General features: G+C 46.1%; 1 protein-coding gene across 3 annotated transcripts in view; it reads right to left on the bottom strand.

Annotated features, from left to right (window-relative positions):
* The window catches only part of loxl3 (lysyl oxidase like 3), a 58,223-nt gene extending 40,607 nt beyond the window's left edge, over window positions 1–17,616 (bottom strand). For 2 of the 3 annotated variants that reach the window (XM_008123294.2, XM_008123295.2), the window contains exon 1: window positions 17,528–17,616. The gene's annotated coding sequence lies outside the window, so the exon portion shown is untranslated. Of the gene's footprint in view, window positions 1–13,665; window positions 13,871–17,527 lie in introns of all 3 variants that reach the window. The other variant, XM_062981911.1, reaches the window with a different exon arrangement.
* Between the last annotated feature and the right edge of the window lie 929 nt (window positions 17,617–18,545).

The raw sequence follows: 18,545 nt of genomic DNA, 5'->3' as shown, positions 1-18,545 counted from the left end.
TACAGCCCAGTTGCCCCAGAGGCTTCTGCTATAGGGTGAGCACTCTAGGAAGGGCCAAGAGGGCAACTCCATTGGCCACCATCTCTTGGTGGCCATGCTTTCTGCTTGGCAAAGGGCAACCAGTTGGGAAAGGGGGCTAGTCACACATCCAGACCATGCTGAGTTTGTCTTCAAGGCGCTAACAAGGGAAAGAGAAGAGGGGGAATGAAGGGGGGGTTCCATTTTCACAAGAACTCTATACAACCCAGTTACCCCAGAGGCTGAGCACCCCAGGAAGGGCTGAGAGGGCAACCCCATTGGCCACCACCTCTTGGTGGCCATGCTTTCTGCTTGGCAAAGGGCAACTGGTTGGGTCTGCCTATAGTACTCTATTAACTGAGGTGGGACAGTACATGCCACCCCAGCCCCTTCTATGAGGCAGGAAGATCCACACACAACCCACTCCCTCCAAACATTCAGTTTGCTTTTGCTGCCAACTGCCAATGACTGTCTTTGGGGAAAGGGGGTTAGTCACACATCCAATCCATGCTGAGTTTGTCTTCAAGGCGCTAACAGGGGAAGGAGAACAGGGGAAATGACGGGAGCATTCCACTTCCACTAGAACCCTATACAACCCAGTTGCCCCAGAGGCTTCTGCTATAGGGTGAGCACCCTAGGAAGGGCCGAGAGGGCAACCCCATTGGCCACCATCTCTTGGTGCCCATGCTTTCTGCTTGGCAAAGGGCAACTGGTTGGGTCTGCCTATAGTACTCTATTAACTGATGTGGGACAGTACATGCCACCCCAGCCCCTTCTATGAGGCAGGATGATCCACACACAACCCACTCCCTCCAAACACTCAGTTTGCTTTTGCTGCCAACTGCCCATGTCTGTCTTTGGGGAAAGGGGGTTAGTCACACATCCAACCCCATTGGCCACCATCTCTTGGTGCCCATGCTTTCTGCTTGGCAAAGGGCAACCTGTTGGGTCTGCCTATAGTACTCTGTTAACTGAGGTGGGGCAGCCCCTTCTATGAGGCAAGAAGACCCACACACAACCCATTTACTTGTCAGTAGCAAGGTATGCCCCCTGAGGTTGCAGGTGGGGAGACCTGAAGACATAAAGTGATGGAGAAACGAAGGGTGAGCATTGCCTGTCGGAGCTCAGTCCAGGAACAGCTCTCTCTGGCAGCCCCGAGGAGGCTTTGGCTGGGCCAGCAACCAAGGGTCTCTAATGTGGGTATGGGGGTGGGAGATGTGTGGACCTTAAGCCCCCCTTTTGCTGGAGCTCTGCTCTGGGGAGTCTCTGCTGGGGACCCTGAACTGAGGAGGGGTCGGGCCCCATGGCTTCTGGGGAGGGGAGCTTCCAACCTGGGCGTGAGGAGGGGGCTTGATAAGGCAGCAAAGCAGGATGAAAAGATGGCAGGATGTCATGGAACCCAGTTACAGGGCTTTGGTAATTCAGCCCTGTAACTGGGAGTCATAACATAAACAATCCCAGGAGCACCTGGCAGAAGAAGATAGAATATGCCTGGGAACTTGGGGCCGAAAGTATAAACAATTATAATTGGTCTAGTGTGTGAAAATAGTAAAGTAGTAATGTGATATTGTGGGGTGGGACTTGATGATGATCTTTACGTGTGGTGTTACGTAGCATCAAAAGTTATAAAAATAGTTGTATGTAAACATTGGGTCATTCCTGACTTTTCCAAAGTCATGTGTTCTTCAATAAAGATTGGATTTGAGAGCAGCCATCTCTGATCTGCGTTCAGACTGATCCTTTGAAGTGAGCAGGACAATTAAGTCAGGAATCCAGTTCTCACCCTCCTGCAAATTTGCAGTGAAGTGATAATGAGCAGGGAAGGAGATCAAAGCCATGACGGAGCAAAGGGGCCTCCGCTGGGAGCTCTGCCGTTGGCAGAAGAGACATTGCAAGCCATAGCTTCCTCTACGGGGTACCCCAAGCCGGACGGCGTGACCCAGAGGATTCCCAGAGGGGAAAGAGGCGTTCCGGCGGCGGCAGAAACCAGTTGGGGATCTGGAGGAAGCATGCCGGAGACCGTGGCCCTGCGGTTATCCATCCTGGAAACTCACTTATCCAGGCTGTCGGATACCGTGGGGAGAATAGTGCCAATATTGGAAGAGAATCTCCAAAAAGAGCACATCCGATATGGCGCCAAGAGAGAGCCAAGCAAAGGAGGCGATTGGAACCAGAGGGGAGCTTCAACGCAGAGTCCCGTGGCGGCAAGGGACGAGGGAGATGAGGAATACTGGCGGGAGCTGGAGTTCCGGGACAGAATGGCGCGAGAAGTGGAGCGTCAGCGAGCCCTGGGAACTCTGAGGCCGCCATCTCCAACAGAGCTCCCAACCCCCCGAATGGGCGTCGGGGTGGAAAGGCCACTGGGGCCAGGGATCGGGTCCAGTGGATTTGCAGACGAAGGCGGAGAGGAGCGGGGGATCCAGGAAGAGGAGGAGGATGTGCCGTACGACGAGGAAAGGCGAGATGAGGGGGCTACAGCAAGGCCAGTATGCGGATGGGCGGAAGAGCCGACAGCGGCGGCAGACTTTCGGGAGCCGCGCAGAATGACCACCGGAGTGGGGCGCGGCGTGTTCCAAGGAGCCGCCCGAGGAAACCTGATGCAACCCTTCCCCATGCCTCCCAGACAGCATCAACGAGCTGCAGAATGGATGCCTAGAAGGGAAGACCTCAAACTAGAATACGGAGGGGAATCAGATGAACTGAACTTTTTTCTAATTAGCATCAGAGGATACATGGAAGACAATGCATACACATTCCCCTCCGAGGCAAGCAGGGTTCGAGCCATCGGCAACACACTAAAGCGAGGAGCAGCCAGCTGGTATGTGCAGCTTCATGCCAGACGCGACCCATGCCTGAGGTCAGTGCCCCGCTTCCTCGCCGCACTGGAAAACCGGTTCAGAGACCGGCTAGAGCAATTGAGGGCTCGAGACCAGCTGAAAGGAATAAAGCAGAGGGACAAAACAGTGCCCGAGTACGCAGAGGAATTCCTTCACCTCGCGGAAAGGGTACCAGAATGGTCTGAAGTGACCAAAGTGGAATTATTTAAAGAGGGACTGCGCCCCGAGATTTTCAGCTGGGCAGCGCACAGAGACGACCCCGAAACGCTCCAGGGATGGATTCAACTAGCGGGGCGCGTCGAATCCACCCTGGCCCAAGTAAAGCGCTTCAGGAGCGGCAGCGGCCAGCAAAGACCGGTGGCGAGGGGCCGAGGAGAAACGAGGAAGCAGGAAAGACCCGGAGGGAGGCCGGGGATTCCCTCCAGAGGAGATGACAACAAACCTAAACCGGGATGCTTTGTATGTGGGAAGACGGGCCATCGAGCAGCAGAATGCTGGGCCCGGAAGGGGGAGCCGCCAAAAGCCCCAAAGCCCAAGCCAGCAACCGGGAGGCGCGCGGAAGAGGAGGTGCAGGCCCCAGAATCTTCAGAAAAACTAGTGAGTCGGGACAACCGCATGATAGTAGTGCCAATCTGCCTCTCAGGGCTAGAAAATCGGGCCACCTGCAAGGCATTTGTGGATTGTGGGTGTTCTAGAAATATCATAACCCCGGAGTTAGCAGGAGCGCTGAAATGCCAGCAGATGGCGCTTGACTCCCCAATTGCATTTTCGCAGCTAGATGGATCAGTCGCTGCTGGGGAAGTATCTACAAAGGAAATACGAGGAATCCCATGTAAAATAGGCAAATGGGAAGGAAGAATATCCTTTGTGATAGCCCCTATTGCCACATACCACGTAATATTAGGGATACCATGGCTCGAACAGGCAAATCCTGAAGTAGATTGGAGAGGAAAAAGCCTAGCATTCAAAGAACAGCAGATGCAATGGGAGATAAGCAAAATTGCAGAAGAGGAGGACGAGGAAGATGAAGCAGGGGAAATAGACCCACAGCTATTGCCACCTGAATACAGGGACTTTGTGGATGTTTTCAATAAGAAAGAGGCCAGTAAATTGCCTCCTAAAAGGAATATAGAAGTAGAAATTGAAATAACCCCAGGAGCAAGCTTACCCAAACCAAAAGTGTATCCCATGTCTGTGCAGGAGAAGGAGGAATTGAGGAAATACATTGATAAAAACCTGGCGCGAGGCTTCATTAAGCCATCCAATTCTCCTCTCGGGGCCCCAGTGTTATTTAGGAGAAAGAAAGACAACTCCCTAAGATTGTGCATTGATTATCGAAATTTAAACGCAATTACTAAGGACAATAAATACCCTATGCCCTTAGTCAAGGATTTAATTACCGTATTGAAGAAAGGGAGCATATTTACTAAACTGGATTTAATTGAAGCGTATCATAAATTAAGGATCAAACCGGAGGATACTTGGAAAACTGCATTTTCCTGCGCATTCGGCCATTTTGAATACGAAATTTTGCCTTTCGGGTTAAAAAACGGAGGCGGCTGCTTTATGCAGCTTATAAATGAAATACTACACCCGTTATTGTACAGAGGGGTATTCATATTTCTTGATGATATCTTGATCGTAACTGAAGATAAGGAAAAGCACGTAAAATTGGTCCGGGAAGTTTTGCAGAGACTAAGAGAAGCAAAGCTGTACGCAAAACTGTCCAAATGTGAATTCAATAAAACTCAAATTGACTTTCTGGGGTATCGGATATCTCCAGAAGGGTTAGCTATGGATCCAGCTAAAGTAGCAGATGTAAAAGAATGGGGAGTGCCTCAAACAAGGAGGCAATTGCAATCGTTTCTGGGGTTTGCAAATTTTTATAGATCCTTCATAAAAGGCTTCGCGCAAATAACTGCACCCCTTACTGAGCTTTTAAAAACAAAAGGGAAAGGAGAGACAGCAAAAGTAAAAGCTCCTGGCGCCAAACTGAGTTGGACGCCAGAATGCCAAAAGGCATTTGAAACCCTAAAAGAATGCTTCACAGAAGGACCCATTCTAAAACACCCCGATATCAGGAGCCCTTTCATAATCCATTGCGATGCCTCAGACTGTGCGTATGGGGCAGTACTATTGCAAAAGGATCAAAATGGGAACTTAAAACCCTGTGGATATTTGTCCCGGAAGTTCAGCGAAACTGAAAAATGTTGGCCGATATGGGAAAAAGAGGCACTAGCCATATTAAAAGCCTTAGAATGCTGGCGACACTTCCTCGAAGGAAGCGGAATCCCATTTGAAATTTGGTCTGACCATAAGAACCTACAGTATTTAAAGTCTCCTAGAAAATTGTCCCCCAAACAAATTAGATGGGCGCAATACTTCAGCAGATTCGATTTCCAATTAAAGTTTTTTCAAGGGAAGCAGAATGTCTTGGCGGATGCTCTTTCACGCATGCCTCAACACGAAGGAATACCCACAGCAAAAGAGGGAACAATATTCTCTGACAAACAATGGGGCTTAGCTGTCAGGACAAGAGCACAAACCCAAAAAGAGAACACTGCTATGGTTGAACTCGACGGAAAAGATAATTGGGGAAACGAGCTGAAACAGTCTTATGAAGGAGACCAGTGGATCGCATCCAATGCAGAACAGGGGGAGCAGAAGGGGGGATTTTGGTTTGTGAACAAAAAACTGTATATCCCAGCAACATTAAGGATCAAGATTTTGCATCGTTTTCACAACAACCAGAGCGCTGGTCATACAGGAATTACAAAAACAACAAAAGCAATAGCAAAACATTGCTGGTGGCCAGGGATGAGGAAGGACATAAAAAATTATGTTGTTCAATGTGATGATTGTGCCAGAAATAAATCGAGAGGAGGGAAGCCAATGGGATTATTACAAACAGTAGCAGAACCTACCAGACCTTGGGAATGTGTAGCTATGGACTTTGTGGGGGAACTACCGGTTAGCAAAGGACATCGTTATATTTGGACAGTATTGGACCTGTTTTCTAAACAGGCCCACTTCATAGCACTGACGAAACTACCATCAGCCGAGAAACTAGCTGAATTGTACATAAACCACATTTACAAACTGCATGGATGTCCCAGTAGAATTGTCAGTGACAGAGGAGTACAATTCACAGCAAAATTTTGGGAAAAATTCCTGGAAATGCTAGGAGCAGAAAGGAGTTTAAGTTCTGCTTTTCACCCCATGACAAATGGGGCGGTAGAACGTACTCAGCAGACACTTGGGCAGTTCCTTCGAATGTACTCTAACATGAGACAAAATGACTGGTCTCGGTGGTTGGCTTTTGCAGAACTAGCTTTTAATTCGACTATACATTCAGCAACAAATAAAACCCCCTTTGAGGTAGTTTACGGGTATGAAATACAGCCTCTGCCCCAGCTGCCGAGATGGACAGAGAATGAGGGAACAGAGGCAGGGAAATGGAAAGCGCAAATGATGGAATGCTGGAGTCAAGTGACTGCATCCTTAAAAGAAGCACATAAAAAGTATAAAGTATTCGCAGACAGAAAGAGGGTGGAAGGTGATAAATTGGAGAAAGGAGATTTAGTGTGGCTAAGTACCCAAAACATCAAACTGGGGCTACCTTCGAAAAAATTGGGCCCTAAATATATTGGACCATTTAGAATACAGGGTGTTATCAACGAGGTGACTTTCCAGTTGGCATTGCCAAAAAGTTTAGGGAAAATACACCCTGTATTCCATCGTAGCTTACTGAAAAAATATATGGGTACTTTGGACAAAATGGACACATAGAATTATTGTTTTGTTTCAGGCTTGTGATGAAAGAAGAACCGAAGAGGAGGACGAAGAAAAGGAGGGCACCATGTCATGGAACCCAGTTACAGGGCTTTGGTAATTCAGCCCTGTAACTGGGAGTCATAACATAAACAATCCCAGGAGCACCTGGCAGAAGAAGATAGAATATGCCTGGGAACTTGGGGCCGAAAGTATAAACAATTATAATTGGTCTAGTGTGTGAAAATAGTAAAGTAGTAATGTGATATTGTGGGGTGGGACTTGATGATGATCTTTACGTGTGGTGTTACGTAGCATCAAAAGTTATAAAAATAGTTGTATGTAAACATTGGGTCATTCCTGACTTTTCCAAAGTCATGTGTTCTTCAATAAAGATTGGATTTGAGAGCAGCCATCTCTGATCTGCGTTCAGACTGATCCTTTGAAGTGAGCAGGACAGCAGGAATTGTATTTAGGACTTGGTGTGCAATCGGTCATACAAGCCATTTTGTTTTTGTAGCAATCCAAGCTGAAGATTAGGAAGAAATTGAGGACTTGGTTGTACTTGGTTGTATTTATTTATTTGTTTATTTACAGTATTTATATTCCGCCCTTCTTTCTCACCCCGAAGGGGACTCAGGGCGGATTACAATGAACACATATATGGCAAACATTCAATGCCAACAGACAAACAACATACAGTATAGACAGACACAGAGGCATTTAACATTTTTTTTCCAGCTTCACGATTCCGGCCACAGGGGGAGCTGTTGCTTCACCGTCCACTAGTGGCTGTACTTCCTCATTCCTTTCCTCGTGTTTTGCTGGCAGTTTTTTTTTATGATGTTGTAAATTAGTTAAATTAGCCTCCTGCATAAAGCGTACCTTAATTTCCCTAATTGACAGATGCAACTGTCTTTCGGGGCTGCATAGGTCAACAGCAAGCCGGGCTATTTAATGGTCGGGGGCTTAACCCGACCCGGGTTTTGAACTCATGACCGCTCGGTCAGTGGTGATTTATTGCAGCTGGTTACTAGCCAGCTGCGCCATAGCCTCCAAGCACATCCCCCATCTCTCTCCTTACAGGATACCAAAGGGCTCCAGAGAGCCTTGGTGAGAGGCTCTTGCTGCTGCTGCTGCCGCCCATCACATACAATCATAGAATCCTAGAGTTGGAAGAGACCTCATGAGCCATCCAGTCCAACCCCATTCTGCCAAGAAGGAGGAAATCACATTCAAAGCACCCCCGAAAGATGACCATCCAGCCTCTGCTTCAAAGCCTCCAAAGAAGCAACCTCCACCACACTCCAGGGCAGAGAGTTCCACTGCTGAACAGCCCTTCTCACAGTGAGGAAGTTCTTCCTGATGTTCAGGTGGAATCTCCTTTGCTGTAGTTTGAAGCTCTTGTTCCATTTCATCCTAGTCTTCAGGGCAGCAAAAAACAATCCAGTTCCCTCCTCCCAATGACTTCCCTTCACATATTTATACATGGCTCTCATGTCTCCTCTCCGCCTTCTCTTCTGCAGGCTAAACGTGCCCAGCTCTTTCAGCCGCTCCTCATAGGGCTTGTTCTCCAGACCCTTGATCCTTTGAGTCTCCCTCATCCCCGGGACGCTTTCCAGCTGGCCAACCTCACAGGGCTGTCGTATGTGGCCGAGGCCGTCTGCTTGCCTGCCTCCTTCTCCGTGGGCTCTGAAGTGACCCATTCCGCCTTCTCCGGACACCCGACCCGGATGCTGTCCTGCAGGAACAGACTGCCCAGCTGGCACCACAGCAGTGTCCGAGCCAAGGAAGGCCCTTTGAGTGACAGCCTTAGCAAACGTCATGGGGGGGGGGGGGAAGAGAGGAGGAGGTGGAGGCGCCTTGGCCCCCAATGACCTCTTGAAATGGAACAGAAAGTCTGCCTGCAGCCCAAAGCCAGGGAGGCCTGCCAAGGAGACGGCCGCTCTCGCCCAGATGCTTCCCAAAAGACTTAACAGTTTTGCAAAGGAGGGAAAGGGGCTTGCTCCCCTTCTTCGGCACCCCCTGCACCCCTCTGATTGATGGCAGGGCCTTTGGTGACCCCCCTGACCCCCAAGCAGGCCTCGATCAAACCAACCAATGCCCTCCCTCCTCCCAAGTCTCTTCTGCAAAGGCCCGGGATGGCTGCTTGTGGACGTCATTATGGAAAATGAGGCGAACCAAAGGGAGCTTCGGGAGGCATGTTTGTGTTTGTGGAAATGTCTTTTTGTTGTGGGTGGGGTGAACGAGGCAGGATTTCATAATGCAAGCGGTCAAGGCAAGGAGCAAAGAGGGAATCCTCAAAATGGCTGGAGAGATGGACAAGGGAAAGGTCTGGGAGGGAGGGATTTGCAGACTGCGGATGGTCAAAACCTCATTACATAAAATGGTGTAGTAGCCAAATGGTGCCGCTTATATAAAATGGCAAAATCAAGGTTTGGAGGTCCAAAAAAGGATGTCTGACCCATGGATGGTACTAGGAGTTCCCAAACTTTTTAAAAACAGGGGGCCAGTTCACGATCCCTCAGACCATTGGAGAGCGGGACTATAGTTGGCCACTGAGCAATAATAATAATAATAATAATAATAATAATAATAATAATAATAATAATAATGATTATGATGATGATGGTTGGAAGAGACACCTTGAGCCATTGAGTCCAACCCCCTTCCACCTTGTGCATCAAAAACACAAGCAAAGCACACCTGACAGATGGCCTCCTAGCCTTAATAATAATAATAATAATAATAATAATAATAATAATAATAATAGTTCTGATGGCTTGCTCCTTGCAGCCCAGGAGCAAGCCATCAGAACAAATGCAATCAAGGCCAAGATCGAAAAATCAGCTGATGATCCAAAATACAGACTGTGCAAGGAAACCAACGAATCCATTGATCATATCCTCAGCTGCTGTAAGAAAATTGCACAGACAGACTACAAACAGAGGCACAACTATGTGGCCCAAATGATTCATTGGAACTTATGCCTCAAGTCCCACCTGCCAGAAGCAAAGAACTGGTGGGATCACAAACCTGCAAAAGTATTGGAAAATGAGCACGCAAAGATACTGTGGGACTTCCGAATCCAGACTGACAAAGTTCTGGAACACAACACACCAGACATCACAGTTGTGGAAAAGGAAAAGGTTTGGATCATTGATGTCGCCATCCCAGGTGACAGTCGCATTGACGAAAAACAACAGGAAAAACTCGGCCGCTCTCAGGACCTCAAGATTGAACTTCAAAGACTCTGGCAGAAACCAGGGCAGGTGGTCCCGGTGGTGATGGGCACATTGGGTGCCGTGCCAAAAGATCTCAGCTGGCATTTGGAAACAATAGACATTCACAAAATTACCACCTGCCAGCTGCAAAAGGCCACCCTGCTGGGATCTGCACGCATCATCCGAAAATACATCACACAGTCCTAGACACTTGGGAAGTGTTCGACTTGTGATTTTGTGATACGAAATCCAGCATATCTATCTTGTTTGCTGTGTCATAATAAAATAATAATAATGAGGGTTGGAAGAGAGGAAGAGACCCCTTGGGTCATTTAGCCCAACCCCCTTCTGCCTTTGTGCTGTGGGGGCCGGATAAATGGCTTTGATGGGCCACATGTGGCCCGCGGGCCGTAGTTTGGGGACTTCTGGACTATACAATACACAACACAAAAAGGTCCAGATGACTAAGACAGAGCCCAACCCCACAACGGCACAAATAAGTCCCAATCTTGTTGCCCAACTTTGGGAGAGAAGTATCTCTGCCCCAGAGAGACCCCAAAAGGCTGGGAATGAAGTCGGGGGGTCATCTGGGACCCCTGACCTCTTTCCTACCACCCGGTTAGGAGAGGCAACATTAGGACACGTTATCCTATGGAGGAGTCTTGCAAAGAGGCCCCAAAATACTGTGTCAATAAAGGTTAAAACCATGATGGAACCCAAGTTTGATTTCTTGGGAAGGCAGGACGATAAACCATAAAGAAAATATAGAAGATGACTGCGATATAGGATAACTGCAGCAAGAATTACCGTATATACTCGAGGATAAGCCAACCCAAATATAAGCCAAGGCACCTAATTTTACCACAAAAAAACTGGGAAAACATTGACTCCAGTATAAGCCGAGATACCAATGAAATTACATTAATTGAGGCATCAGTAGTTTAAATGTTTTTGAATCTTTACGTCAAACTGTAATTTAAGATATGACTGTTCAACTCTGATTAAATCATTATTTTCATTTTCTTCAGTGTAAATGTGCTTATGTATCCTTTTAATAACAATAGAGTGAAATAATAAATGTAATACAGTAGAGTCTCACTTATCCAACATAAACGGGCCGGCAGAACGTTGGATAAGCGAATATGTTGGATAATGATTAAGAAAAAGCCTATTAAACATCAAATTAGGTTATGATTTTACAAATGAAGCACCAAAACATCATGTTATACAACACATTTGATAGAAAAAGTAGTTCAATAGGCAGTAATGCTACGTAGTAATTATTGTATTTACTAATTTAGCACCAAAATATCACGATGTATTGAAAACATTGACTACAAAAATGCGTTGGATAATCCAGAATGTTGGATAAGCGAGTGTTGGATAAGTGAGACTCTACTGTAATAATAATAATAATAAATGCAGTAAAATAATAAATGTAATAATAAATAGAGTAAAATAATAAATGTATTAATAATAATAAAAATAGAGTAAAATAAATGTAAAAGTAACAACAATAATAGAGATAAAACTAGCTGTGCCCAGCCACGCGCTGCTGTGGCAAAGTGGTGGTGATATTGGTTAAAAATTGTTGTGTAATTTTTATTTGACGTTATTTGTATTTTTTAATTAATTTTATTGTAAGTTATCTTTTTATTTATTATATTTTATTATTTTCTTGTATTATTTTTTAGTTATTTTCTGTTATTATAGTATTTTATTGTATTAATTTTTTAGTGTTTTTAATTATTTTTAGTGTTTTTTATTATTTTTTATTGGGTTGCTAGGAGACCAAGTTGGAGGAGCTTAGCCTTCTAACTGGCAGCAATTGGATAAAAGCAATTATTCCTCTCTCTCTAATTAGGACTTTATTTTTCTTTTCTTTTTGTTGTATCAACCTAGAGGCGTGGATGATGGGTTGTGTTGTCAAATGTCGAGGTTGGGGGGCCTGCAGTTTTGTTGTTTTGTGGGTCGCCGTGATGCCATCACTCTTTTATATATATAGATAATAAATGTAATAATAATTATTAATAGAGTAAAATAATAAATGTAACAATACCAATAATAATAGAGAAAAATAATAAATATATACTTGAGTATAAGCCGACCTGAATATAAGCCCACCAGGACCCTCACCCGAGTATAAGCCGAGGAGGTTTTTTTTCAGTCCTAAAATAGGGCTGAAAAACTAGGGTTATACTCGAGTATATACAGTACATTGCGTAACACAATTTTTGTTCCTGGGCTCCAAATGTCATTTCCTAATTGGTTCTATCATAAAAACATGGGCAAAGTTGATTAAACTGCCAAAACTTTGCGGGAGGGAGGGACATCCTGCCACGGCACATTTGGTCCCAGTTTTTCAGTGAATATCTCACTGCGGAGTCATAAAAACACAGACCAGGTTTATTAAACGGCAAAGACTTTGTTTTGGCAGGACACCCTGCAGCACATTTTGCCCTAGTTTTTCAATGACTATCTCATCTTTGAGTCTCAACCCATTCAACCTAGCCTGTGGCAGCCACAAAAACAAAAGTTTCTGGACTAGAACAAAACCGCACAATTAAACAGGAAATAATACTTTCAAACCAGGAACAGAAATATTTTCAAAATTTGTGACATAGTGCAATCTGAATGCAGTTATGAAAGGCAAAGTGATTATTCTGGTCAAGGAGAAATCTGTTGTCGAAGGATTTCAAGGCCAGAATCCCTGGGTTGCTGTGAGTTTTCTGGGCTGTCTGGCCATGTTCCAGAAGCATTCTCTCCTGACGTTTCGCCCACATCCATGGCAGGCATCCTCAGAAGTTATGAGGTCTGTTGGAAACTAGGCAAGTCGGGTTTATATATACAATAGAGTCTCACTTATCCAACACTTGCTTATCCAACATTCTGGATTAGCCAACGCATTTTTGTAGTCAATGTTTTCAATGCATTGTGATATTTTGGTGCTAAATTCGTAAATACAGTAATTACTACATAGCATTACTGCGTATTGAACTACTTTTTCTGCCAAATTTGTTGTCTAACATGATGTTTTGGTGCTTAATTTGTAAAATCATAACCTAATTTGATGTTTAATAGGCTTTTCCTTAATGCCTCCTTATTATCCAAGATATTCGCTTATCCAAGCTTCTGCCGGCCCATTTAGCTTGGATAAGTGAGACTCTACTGTATATATATATATCTGTGGAATGATGTCCAGGGTGGGAGAAAGAACCCTTGTTTGTTTGAGACAAGTGTGAATGTTGCCATTGGCCAGTTTGATTAGCATTTAATGGACTTGCAGATTCAAAGCCTGGCTGCCTCCTGCCTGGGTGAAGAAACAGAACCTACAAACTGTCTCCAGACCCACTAAGAAAATCCAACAAATGCTACGTTCAGCAAAGGTCAAGAGGGATTCTCTCAGCCATAGCAGAGACATTTATGAACCAACCCAGACACAGAATATTATTGGAGAACACAGAAATGATGGACCACCCTGAGAGCCATCATGTCAGATGACACAGAGAAGCCAATGACATCCAAAAAAAGCATGTGGACAATTTCAACAGGAAAGTGGAAACCATGAAAATGAACAAAATCTGGCTCCCTGTATTTAAAAACTCTAGAATCAGGACAGTAAATAAAGAACAACACTCAGAAAACAGGGGAATTCCAGACAGGAAACAATCAGGGCCAACTAACACCTCCCAACAAAGGATTCCCCCAGGCATGAAGCAGCCAGGCTTTGAAGCTGCAAGGCCATTCAATGCTAATAGGAGCCCCCGTTGACATAGTGGGTTAAAGCCTTGTGATTTGAAGGTTGGGTTGCTGACCTGAAGGCTGCCAGGTTCAAATCCAACCCGGGAACGGCGTGGATGAGCTCCCTCTGTCAGCTCCAGCTCCATGCGGGGACATGAGAGAAGCCTCCAACAATGACGGTAAAAACATCAAGCATCAGGGTAATATCCCCTGGGCAACGTCCTTGCAGACAGCCAATTCTTTCACACCAGAAGCGACTTGCAGTTTCTCAAGTCACTCCTGACACAGAAAAAAAAAATTCAATGCTAATCAAGGTGGTCAATTGCAAAATTCAACATTCAAAGAAACAAGAGTTCTTTCTATCTCCCACCCTGGACATAATTCCCCATATATATAAACCCCACTTGCCTAATTTCCAACACAACTTCTGAGGATGCCTGCCGTAGATGTGGGTGAAACGTCAGGAGAGAATGCTTCTGTAACATTGGCCATACAGCCCGGAAAACTCACAGCAACCCAAGGAGAAATCTCTTGACAAACTTTTTTTCTAATAGACCTCACAATCTCTGAAGATGCCTGCCGTAGATGTGGGTGAAACGTCAGGAGAGAATGCTTCTGGAACATGGCCATACAGCCCGGAAAGACTCACAGCAACCCAAGGAGAAATCTCTTGACAAACTTTTTTTCTAATAGACCTCACAACCTCTGAAGATGCCTGCCGTAGATGTGGGTGAAACGTCAGGAGAGAATGCTTCTGTAACATTGGCCAGACAGCCCGGAAAACTCATAGCAAGCCAAGGAGAAATCTCTTGACAAACTTTTTTTTCCAACAAGACCTCACAACCTCTGAGGATGCCTGCCGTAGATGTGGGTGAAACGTCAGGAGAGAATGCTTCTGGAACATTGGCCAGACAGCCCGGAAAACTCACAGCAACCCAAGGAGAAATCTCTTGACAAACTTTTTTTTCCAACAGACCTCACAACCTCTGAGGATGCCTGCCCTAGATGTGGGTGAAACGTCAGGAGAGAATGCTTCTGTAACATTGGCCAGACAGCCCGGAAAACTCATAGCAAGCCAAGGAGAAATCTCTTGACAAACTTTTTTTTCCAACAGACCTCACAACCTCTGAGGATGCCTGCCGTAGATGTGGGTGAAACGTCAGGAGAGAATGCTTCTGTAACATTGGCCAGACAGCCCGGAAAACTCATAGCAAGCCAAGGAGAAATCTCTTGACAAACTTTTTTTTCCAACAGACCTCACAACCTCTGAAGATGCCTGCCGTAGATGTGGGTGAAACGTCAGGAGAGAATGCTTCTGTAACATTGGCCAGACAGCCCGGAAAACTCATAGCAAGCCAAGGAGAAATCTCTTGACAAACTTTTTTTTCCAACAAGACCTCACAACCTCTGAGGATGCCTGCCGTAGATGTGGGTGAAACGTCAGGAGAGAATGCTTCTGGAACATTGGCCAGACAGCCCGGAAAACTCACAGCAACCCAAGGAGAAATCTCTTGACAAACTTTTTTTTCCAACAGACCTCACAACCTCTGAGGATGCCTGCCCTAGATGTGGGTGAAACGTCAGGAGAGAATGCTTCTGTAACATTGGCCAGACAGCCCGGAAAACTCATAGCAAGCCAAGGAGAAATCTCTTGACAAACTTTTTTTTCCAACAGACCTCACAACCTCTGAGGATGCCTGCCGTAGATGTGGGTGAAACGTCAGGAGAGAATGCTTCTGGAACATTGGCCAGACAGCCCGGGAAACGCACAGAAACCCAAGGAGAAATCTCTTGACAAACTTTTTTTCCAACAGACCTCACAACCTCTGAGGATGCCTGCCGTAGATGTGGGTGAAACGTCAGGAGAGAATGCTTCTGGAACATGGCCATACAGCCTGGAAAGACTCACAGCAACGCAAGAAGAAATCTCTTGACAAACTTTTTTTCCAACAGACCTCACAACCTCTGAAGATGCCTGGCGTAAATGTGGGTGAAACGTCAGGAGAGAATGCTTCTGTAACATTGGCCAGACAGCCCGGAAAACTCATAGCAAGCCAAGGAGAAATCTCTTGACAAACTTTTTTTTCCAACAGACCTCACAACCTCTGAGGATGCCTGCCGTAGATGTGGGTGAAACGTCAGGAGAGTATGCTTCTGGAACATTGGCCAGACAGCCCGGGAAACGCACAGAAACCCAAGGAGAAATCTCTTGACAAACTTTTTTTCCAACAGACCTCACAACCTCTGAGGATGCCTGCCGTAGATGTGGGTGAAACGTCAGGAGAGAATGCTTCTGGAACATGGCCATACAGCCTGGAAAGACTCACAGCAACGCAAGAAGAAATCTCTTGACAAACTTTTTTTCCAACAGACCTCACAACCTCTGAAGATGCCTGGCGTAAATGTGGGTGAAACGTCAGGAGAGAATGCTTCTGTAACATTGGCCAGACAGCCCGGAAAACTCATAGCAAGCCAAGGAGAAATCTCTTGACAAACTTTTTTTTCCAACAGACCTCACAACCTCTGAGGATGCCTGCCGTAGATGTGGGTGAAACGTCAGGAGAGAATGCTTCTGTAACATTGGCCAGACAGCCCGGGAAACGCACAGAAACCCAAGGAGAAATCTCTTGACAAACTTTTTTTCCCAACAAGACCTCACAACCTCTGAGGATGCCTGCCGTAGATGTGGGTGAAACGTCAGGAGAGAATGCTTCTGTAACATTGGCCAGACAGCCCGGGAAACGCACAGAAACCCAAGGAGAAATCTCTTGACAAACTTTTTTTTCCAACAAGACCTCACAACCTCTGAGGATGCCTGCCGTAGATGTGGGTGAAACGTCAGGAGAGAATGCTTCTGTAACATTGGCCAGACAGCCCGGGAAACGCACAGAAACCCAAGGAGAAATCTCTTGACAAACTTTTTTTCCCAACAAGACCTCACAACCTCTGAGGATGCCTGCCGTAGATGTGGGTGAAACGTCAGGAGAGAATGCTTCTGGAACATTGGCACAGCAACCCAAGGAGAAATCTCCTGACAAACTTTTTTTCAGAGTTCGGGACTTGTTTGTGACCTTTTCCAGAGCAAAGAGGGGATCAAGTTTCAACTGTTGAGCTTTTTTAAAAGAGTGGAATGTTTCTTAATAGCAGAAGTGTGGTTATTATATATACAGTAGAGTCTCGCTTATCCAACGTAAATGGGGCGGCAGAACGTTGGATAAGCGAATATGTTGGATAATAAGGAGGGATTTAGGAAAAGCCTATTAAACATCAAATTAGGTTACGATTTTACAAATTAAGCACCAAAACATAACGTTATACAACAAATTTGACAGAAAAAGTAGTTCAATACACAGTAATGCTATGTAGAAATTACAGTATTTACGAATTTAGCACCAAAATATCACGATGTATTGAAAGCATTGCCTACAAAAATGTGTTGGATAATCCAGAACGTTGGATAAAGGAGTGTTGGATAAGTGAGACTCTACTGTATATATAGTCTGGTGGAAATCGGGTTTTAAGGGCTGGAAACTAACGGGCAAGGAGGGCGAGGTTTGCAGAATAGTTTCTGCATTTGAGTCCGCGAAGTTTAGGTTCGCCTGAGGTTGAGGCCGTTTGTTTTAGGCTGAGTTTTGCAAGGCTGGAAGGTTTCAGTGTTCGGCCAAAAAAACCCTTCTCTTTCTTAGAGTCGCCTTGGCTCTTTTCTACCCCCCCCCCCTCCCCAACTTCTGGATACAAAAAGGGAGGCGAGAAGAGGGTCAGGGTGCCCCCCACCCCCACCCCGGACCCCACCTTTGTCCCCCTTCAGATCCCTCCTTTCTTCCAGCCCGGCCTCGGCCGCATCCCGCAGAAACAGACCCCCAGACCCTCCTCTTAAGCCCACAGCTCCAGGAGGGGTTCAGCCCCCCCCCCCCCCCATGAGAGCCCCCTCCTCACCTTCTGCGCCGTCCGAGCCCTGGTTGTGCTACTTGACCGGATGGATGAAGGAGGGATGGATAGAAGGACCCCTCCCTCCCTCCCTCGCTCGGTCCAGGCCCCGCCCCCGCCCCGCCCCCTCCCCCTCCTCCTCCTCTCGGGCAGGGAGGGGCGAGGGAGGGAGGGGGCTCCGGCAATAAGACCCCCGCCCCTCACATGGCAGGAGAAACGGATCCCTTGTGTTGTCGAAGGCTTTCATGGCCAGGATCACAGGGTTGTTGTATGTCTTTCGGGCTATGTGGCCATGTTCCAGAAGCATTCTCTCCTGACGTTTCGCCCACATCTATGGCAGGCATCCTCAGAGGTTGTGAGGTATGGAGAAAACTAAGCAAAGAGGTAAATATATATCTGTGGAAAGTCTAGGGTGAGAGAGGTCAGTGTGAATGTTGTGTAGTTAATCACTTTAATTAGCATTGAAAAGCTTATCTGCTGTCTTCTTCCTGCCTCTGGGGCATCCTTTGTTTAGAGTCGTTAACTGCCCTTGGTTGATTCATGTCTGGAAATCCTCTGTTTTCAGAGTATTGCTTTTTATTTACTGTTCTGATTCTTGAGTTTTTTAATACTGGTAGCCAGATTTTGTTCATTTTCATGGTTTCTTCCTTTCTGTTGAAGTTGTCCACATGCTTGTGGATTTCAATGGCTTCTCTGTGTAGTCTGACATGATCCCACCGATCCCACCGAAAGATCCCACCGAAAGACCGACTTCCTGACTCCATCCAACGCTGGGAGCTTTTCTGGGATGTCTGGCCATGTTCCAGAAGAAGCATACCGTGTTTCCCCGAAAATAAGACAGGGTCTTATATTAATTTTTGCTCCCAAAGATGCTCTAGGTCAGGGGTCCCCAAACTTTTTAAACTGGAGGCCAGTTCACGGTCCCTCAGACCATTGGAGGGCCAGACAATAGGTTTTTTTAAAAACTATGAACAATTTCCCATGCACATTAAACGTATCTTATTTTGAAGTAAAAAAAAGGGAACAA

This window comes from Anolis carolinensis, chromosome 5 (genome assembly GCF_035594765.1).
Source record: "Anolis carolinensis isolate JA03-04 chromosome 5, rAnoCar3.1.pri, whole genome shotgun sequence".
Classification (NCBI taxonomy): Eukaryota; Metazoa; Chordata; class Lepidosauria; order Squamata; family Dactyloidae; genus Anolis; species Anolis carolinensis.
The sequence above is the reverse complement of the archived record's forward strand: the minus strand, read 5'-3'. Positions and strand labels throughout refer to the sequence as shown.